This window comes from Porites lutea, chromosome 13 (assembly GCF_958299795.1).
Source record: "Porites lutea chromosome 13, jaPorLute2.1, whole genome shotgun sequence".
NCBI classification, from domain to species: Eukaryota; Metazoa; Cnidaria; class Anthozoa; order Scleractinia; family Poritidae; genus Porites; species Porites lutea.
The window spans coordinates 15,181,948-15,189,900 of NC_133213.1; the positions used below are offsets into that span (position 1 = coordinate 15,181,948).

The 7,953-nt window shown below is 41.0% G+C and overlaps 1 pseudogene; it reads left to right on the forward strand.

Annotated features, from left to right (window-relative positions):
- The first annotated feature begins 6,895 nt into the window (after window positions 1-6,895).
- On the forward strand, window positions 6,896-7,747 carry LOC140922442 (octopamine receptor beta-2R-like; annotated as a pseudogene).
- The last annotated feature ends 206 nt before the right edge of the window (window positions 7,748-7,953 follow it).

The window sequence follows — 7,953 nt, forward strand, 5'->3', positions numbered from 1 at the left end:
ATTTCTTTGCGTGAGGATATTTCATCGGTTTATTCTACCCTCAGGGTTCTTATTTCTACAAAGTTTTACGAGTGATTTAAATAAAACGTAAACGATACCTGTAGTGAACGAAACGCCCTCTGGTTTAAAAAGTGAAAAAAAAAAGTGAATTGAACTACATCCGCATCCCATTAGGACGACTGTTGTAATTAACCCAGTGGCCCTGTTACTAGGGTTTATTTTTCATGCATTGTTACGTAATGAATACTGTGGCGATCAACTGAAGAGTTCGGTAGACGAAACTAACTTTCTTAGGTTCGACAAACAAAACTTCACAGGCGCTCTGGTTAACTTTTGGTTTTATATTCAAGGCCATTTATAATAGCCCCTGCATTAATAATACTTCCCTTTCTTTTCTTACAAGGAGTAATCGGAGCTTAGGAGAGTGCGTTCGATATGTTTGTTAGGCGAACAGGTAACAGTTGAGGGGGAAAGGTGGTTGCGATATAGATAAATATGATTATGGTATATTTTGAACGTAAGGGTTGCGTACAGCGAAACCTCTATTTAACCTGTGTATCACGTTATAAGAAGGTTTTGAAAAGATGTCGTATGGTTCGGTGTCAAGTGCTTGTAATCTGAGGAGACATTGGCTAGAGTGCGTCGGGCGTGTAAATAGAACATTTTGTTTTACTGGCGTGAGTTACAGGGCGCAGTTGCTAAGGCCGATTAGTGCTTAACCCGGGATTCTTTTTCTTTCTTCAAAAACATTTCTTCGGATAATTTCCTCTGTTATTTTTAAGAGCATCTAATCATCAACTTGTTGACAAAATGAATTACATTGAATTTACTGTTTTACAAGCTTTCACATCTGAATTCAAACTTCGCACTAACCCTGTCAAAGCCTTCAATGGAATGCACAGGGTCCAGAGGAGTTTCGTGTGAACAAATGAATTACTTATTTAAAGTCTCACCTTGAAAAATGTCTATACCTGTCGCTTAGCACGATTAATTAGTCCAATGGGATCTTAATGAATCTACTGTACACGATTTCTTCGCTTCTTATCTGACCAGATCGACTTTGTTGTTCGCCGTTTGGAAAATCAATACCCTCAAGCCATATCCTCACTGGCGCACGGAACGTCGCCCGAAGGGTGACCGAAGGCTGTCGCCCGAAGGGCGACCGAGGCACGAAGTGTATACTGTAAGCCGATCTTGCGAGCCCTCAGTCTCTTGGTTTGCGGTCTATAGAATGTGTAACGAAACTGTAACGCGATCAAAATAACCCGTTTTCTCAGAGGTTTTCGACGGGTTTTGATGTTCTAACGACAAACACATCTCCTCTGGACCCTGTGTGGAATGTGTGTGCGGCTCACGTCAATAACTTTTCCAGTAATTTGGTCGCGCGTGTTGATTTCAGTGACTAGAGAGTGGTTTATAAGTTTTTCCTAATAAATAACAGAGAGTTAAAGTGTTCGTTTGTCCGTTGCCGAAATATCACAAGTCATGATCAAATGGCGCCGCCGAGCTTCACATCTCGGTTGATTTTTTAGAGAGTTTAAGCAAACCGCTACGGCGACCTCTACTACGGCGGCCGGAAGTAAAAAAGCCCCGAAATGACGCAGTGCGCATGCTTGGAAATGACCTTTCGCCGTAGCGCCAAATCCTACGACGTGAAGAGCTGTCTTCTGGCGTAGTTGCTACTACGTGAGTATAAAAGTCGACTCTTCTCCTATTTTTGACGATCACTGGTTTTTTAAAAGCTATCAAAGATTGCTTTTCACTTTATCAAGAAAGTATTCGAGGCTTGTGGTTTTCCAGTGAATACGTTTTCCTTGCGTTTTCTCAGTTTGAGATTTCGATCCTCAAGCGAGTGTGCCATGAGTTCTATGCCGCGCCATGGCCGCAGAAAATCCGCCAGTACAAACAAAGGCTAGACGAAAACCGTAAGCACGACTGCTAGCAATAAAGCTAAATGTCACTGAAGGTTGTTTAAACAAGAATAGACTAGAATATCTAAAACGCTGAATTTGTTGATTTGTTGTTAAATGCGGTACACAAGAAGAAACATCAGTAGCCGCTTACTCCGATCTTCATCTGTAGTTTTCTGTTTTGTGTACGAATCGTCCTCTGATGATGTTTACTATCAATATTATTCTTGGCAAACGATATTTTTAAATTGGCCGTTTTCTTACTTGACCACCATTGAATTCTGTTGTCGATAAATTATAGCGAAAGCAAGTGAGCAAGAACCGAGCTTGAAATTTGGCGAGCTACGAGACGTACTCTCTCCAGGACACCGCATCCACGACCACCGTAGTAGAGGTCGCCGTAGCGATTTGCTTAAACTCCCTACTTTGTGGCACAATGGCTGCCGAGCTACTGACACAACTCGGTAGATTTACTTTGTGACACAACTGCGCCGAGCTACACAACTTGGTCAATTTACTTTGTGGCACAACGGCCGCAGAACTAAACCCGGTTTGATGCATGTACCAGGAGTCGCAGACATTTTCCAAAGACAGTGGTAAATCATGCTGAAAAAAATGAAGACTTAATCCCGGCCAAAGTAATATTTAACAGCAAACTTCTAAAAGATGAACGCTTTGGGCGATTCGGCAAACACAGGTCGATGTACGCTTTACGAAGATTCAGCAAACTTTTTAAAAGATGAACGCTTTACGAAGACAGAATATTAGACCTCAGCAAATCTTTGAAAGATGAACGCCGAGGACAGAAGAATCACCACATGAGTTATCGCGTCAAAGTGAGGCAAAACGTAAGGAAGCGCCTCAAAGCGAGGCAAATGTATGTCGACGACGACGAAAATGCAATCTCAATAATGCACCGCACATCCAACACAAATTAGGGCTTGCGTTCTCGTACCTCGAACGCAATAATGCTCCAGCTGGTACTTTACTACATCATAGAAATGCACTAGCTATTTTTCTCATCAGCGTGCTCGATGGGAATACTATTTATAACAGCTAGAATATTCGCCTATTTAAATTCAATAGCGCGAGCGTGCTTCATATTCCTATTGAGCACGCTGATGACCTCTTACTCAGTAAACTATATACCTCGAGTTCTTGTGAGCTTAGCAATCCTCCCAAGACGTCTCCCAACTCCCGAGTGCATCCATAGCTCAACAGTACACGATAAATTGTTAACCATGTGTTTTATAACGAAAATTTAAGAGAAAACGTTTGAATTTAATAATCGATATGAGTGTTGTTGTTGTTGTCGTCTGTGCGAGCTGTATGGGCTATGACGTGTGGAAATCATTCTTTGCAAAGGTGTTTCTTTCAAAAAGAATTTTTTGGTGAACCAATACTTTTCCGGCACCTTAATGTGGATTTAAAATCTTATTGACCGTTATCTTAAGCGACTTAATTAAACTTTCTCTCAGTTTCAAGACAAAAAGATAACTGTGAGGTAAAGAAACGTACTCACGTAGACATTGACGCGTGCTGCTTTGAGTGCACGCTATAATAATGAAAATGTAAGGTAACTGCATTGATAGCTTTGAAAATGTTATAAAACAATTAGTTCATGATTCAGCTGTGCGTATGTCGAGATATTGAGCACTTAAGAAGTTTGGAGAGCACTCAAGAGGCAAGAAATGCTTTCGGCTGCGCCTCAAGCAACTCTTACGCCTCTTCGTGTTCTCCAAACTTCCTGCAAGCTCGATATCTCTACATACGCACGCTGACGCATGAACTAAGGGAGCGGTCATTAACTATTGGGGGGAGGGGGGGAGGGCTGGTAAATTTTGGGGAGGGCCTTCCATTTAGGGAGGGCTAAAATTTTCTGGGCTCGCATTTAGGGGAGGGTTACAATTTCTGGGCGCCTTTGGGCGATGTGCGCGTAATGGGTTTGAAATATTAAGCACTGCTTGAAATACGATGGCCGTGCAAGTAATATTATTAACAGAATTGCATACTCAATGCTGAACCACACGGTTAAAAATTACTCTGATTGGCTGGAGATGAGCAGTGACTTCACGCGGAATCGCTTCCAATTTGCTTGACTTTGAAATGGCTTTGAAAACAGCGCACGGTTTTAGTTTGGCTTTGTTGTTTAATCAACTTCATCGTCATGTGATTTTCCTGTATAATAATACATCTGAATGGCAGATAATTTCTTGAAAGCCCTTCTTAAAACGAGCCGCGATCAAAATGATTTCAATGATATGCAACATAGACCACGCGATATGGCCGAACTCGAGCAAAATTACGCTCATATGGATTCTTACGATGCAACATTTGAATACTCAAAATGTTATTACAGGGGAGGGTTAAAATTTTTTGGGCACACAATTTTGGAGGGGGCAGGATTTTTGGGGTGGTAACCTGAGAGGGGCTAAAAGTTTTGGGCCCTCGCGTTTGAAAAGGCGACACGCGTCTCGCCTTTTCTCGCGTGGGTTGATTTTCACGCGTGCTCGCGTTTTGCTCCCTCTACTATCCCTGAGGAAAAATGGGGGACTACTCGTAGTCTACTTTCTTGGTCAAGAGGTGGAGAGAATCAACGTAAAATCGTCAAAAGTCTGGACTATAAAATAACTATAGCAAGTTTTTAGTTATCAAGGAGAAAGGAAAAATGCATTTTTTTATTACAGCTATCAAAATTTGTCATACTCGTATTCGCCCCACTCAAACGAGCGAAAAGATTTTTTCTGTGGATTCTTTAAAGGAACTCGGTGGGCAACCTAACCCCCGGGTGGGAGGGTACTGCCACATGGGATGTACAATGCGACGTTTTATAGGGTATGGTTTTCGAGCATGTAGTTAAGTCTGGGATTGGGTATAGAAATCAGAGTCAGAGCAACTCTTGTATAGGGAGGGATTTGGGAAGTTTAGTTTAGTATAGTGTAGTAAAATTCAGCTGAACCAGGAGTATAGGCTAGGTTTTCCAGGGTTCCAGCGGCACATTGCCACCCGTAAAATTTCTCAAGAACCCGCTGGTTTATGCTTTTTTCAAAAGACTAAAAAGAGACATAAAGAAAGAGTTCAAAAGACTTTTCGGCGCTGAGTTTTAAAGAAAATAACAAAGTTAACTAAAGCCTACCACTTAACGTGCGTAACTCATTCTTGTAGAATGTAGGTCTTATATGAACGAGTCCAAAAGGCTTGATTGAGCTACGACTGATAAATCTGTGACGCTTAGACTCAAAGCGAATTGAAATTTGGAAAAATGGCGCATTAGGAGAGAAAAGAAGAACCTTTGGAGCCTCAGGGAAAATCTATAAGATTAGGGAAAGGACTTAAGATCAAGGTTCACAGGTGGTGTGATGGTGGCGTTTTCTTGGATGGAACTTTTTAGTTTTACTTCATGAGAGTATAATTTTGTGTTTACACCGGCTGCTACCAAAGCCCGCTTTGCTTCACTTGCTCGATTTTGGCATACTCGAGCAAGACTCTGCATCAATCGAGTAACAAAGATAGCGTGAGCAAGCATGGATACAGTTCGAACCAAGGCTTAATAGCCGTGCGCTTTTTACAGCGGCCTCGTCGGTTACGACCCTTGGTTTATGTTGGCGAAATAATAATCATGTAATGTGATTCGTTGATTAAGATCATATGACACTCTCTAGGGTATTACACGTGCACTTCGATTGTAGCTTATGTTATTCAGTTCTAGTTGTAACCTTCTTTCGGTTCGGATGAAAGATGAATCTATCTATCACGTTCGGATTGTGTTGACTTAGTTCGTTTGCCCAAGATGCCGGAAATCACTAAAATCGAGCGCTTGGATGGAAAGAATTATCAGTCTTGGAAACATTAAGCTTGTGTTGATGGAACGCGGTTTATGGGGATTTGTTGAAGGAACAGAAACTGCTACTGGAGCTAGTGCGGAAGCTACAGATTAAAGATGAATTCTTAATAGTTTATCAATCTGAAAAGGATGTTCCCCGTGTGGGGTACTGCCATATATGGGCTATATAGGTATGTGCCGCTGTGAAGGGTATGGTTTTCAAGCAGTTTACTCAAGGATTTTTCGCCCCGGTTACACGAGCGTAACGCTAATTTTCGTTTAAATTCTGTAGAAATCATGACAAAGAAATTTTAATATTGGTTGCTAGGGAAGCCCAACAGCAAATAGGAGAGACGAGTTGCTTGTCGCTGCTGTAACGATATTAAAATCGTTGCATGCCAAATGAATAATAAAACCTTCCAATTTAGCTGTACGAAATAAAAATGCAATAGAAGACATTTAACTAAACAATATTGATAATTGATTGATAACTGAGGCAGTGAAAGAGTTGTTAAAGATCATATCGACACCCCAGGCGTCTTACGCCATTTATATTTATATATTGAAAGGATTATAAAATAACAAGGTAAGGTTAGACGAGAATTTTAATTTGTGAAGAGGGTGTTCTTTCCATAGTTGAACTGCCTTTACAAACTTAGCGACATTGTGCTTCTGTTTCACATCGTGATCAGCTTTATTTATTAACTAAAAACCTTTGCATGATTATTCTATTTAATATGGCTAGAGCATTTTTTGCCCGTTTTCGTTTGCATGAAATATTTTATTAAACGGAACAGACTAGGCAGATTACTGGCTCATATCTGTCTTGTTTTAATTTCTCCCTTAGAAATGGCTAACGACAACGGCAGAAACGTTCCCAGGCAAATTTAGTAACGCGCTGTACGCGATATTAGAGACAGTCTTTTTATTTATTAATGCACTTTTGTCGAGTCTGCAGCTCGGTCAGTTACCTACTGCGCATGCGAAACACATATTAGAAATTACCAAATTGATGACAAAGTTGGACAACAAAAAGGACTTTAGTCTAGTAACATACATCTGCCAGTGAACAACATACAACCTCCTGACATTTTTGCGAAAAGGATATTTTTGTTTTATTTGTGTAGTTAATAAGAACTTCTCTTACCTGCCATTAGTACGGATGGAGACCTGGTTTTGGATTCTTGGATGGGTCCTTTCCTTTCTTGCCATCACTGGAAATGGATTTGTAATCTTCCTCGTCTGCAGCAGACGAAATCTCCGCACCAAAACCAACGCGTTTATTGTTTCACTTGCAGTAGGGGATTTTTGTGTTGGTTTGAGCGTTGTTCCTTCTTTGTTCGCATGCGACGTTACAAACACCTGCTACTGGCCTAAGGTATTTCCTTCATGGAATGATGTCGTAAGGTGGCTGTTTAGCTACTTGTCTGTTTTAAACTTGTGTTCTCTGGTGCTTGAACGTTATATCGCCATCGTAAAGCCTTTTAAATACATAACTTTTATGACTTGATCTCGTGTGATTCAAGTGATAACTTCCTGTTGGATAGCGTCATTTACGTTGGTTGCGTTCAAGACCGCACTTCGGCTTTGCTGTAACACCCCTCTGACCAGTATCGTTGCAGTTGTGGTTTCAATGATTTTCATGGAAATTGTTCCATGCGTACTGCAAGTACTCTGTTTTGCGTCAATGTTACTTCATGTATGGAAACATGATCGGTCAGCACGCACCCTAGCAAAACAGTTACGTTTTAACCATCGGATACCTTTTAAAACCCATAACGAGAAGTCTGCAGTAATAATGATGGGTATTGTGATAGGAGTGTTTGTTGTGTGCTACGGAATATATTTGCGTTGTAGTCTATTAGTACTATTCGACACAAATGCATTATGTAACGATGAACAATACAAAATTCCTGTATTGGTTTTAAACTCGGCCATTAACCCACTGTCTTATGCTTTTTTCAAAAGAGACATAAAGAAAGAGTTTAAAAGGCCTATCAGTACGGTGGTTTAATTTAGGCGGAAAAGTAACCAAGCAGAGCCTTCCACTTGATCATTTTTGAAGGACATAGATCTTAATATTGGTTGGCAGAACTGCCTTTGATAGCGGATTGTGTCAGGCATCGCGGGCGGCAGTTTTGGGGCCGGCGATTCCCTGGTGGTTTGTCTCAAATCATAGTTTGGACGCACTGGTGTTTAAGGAGGGTACAAGAACCAAAG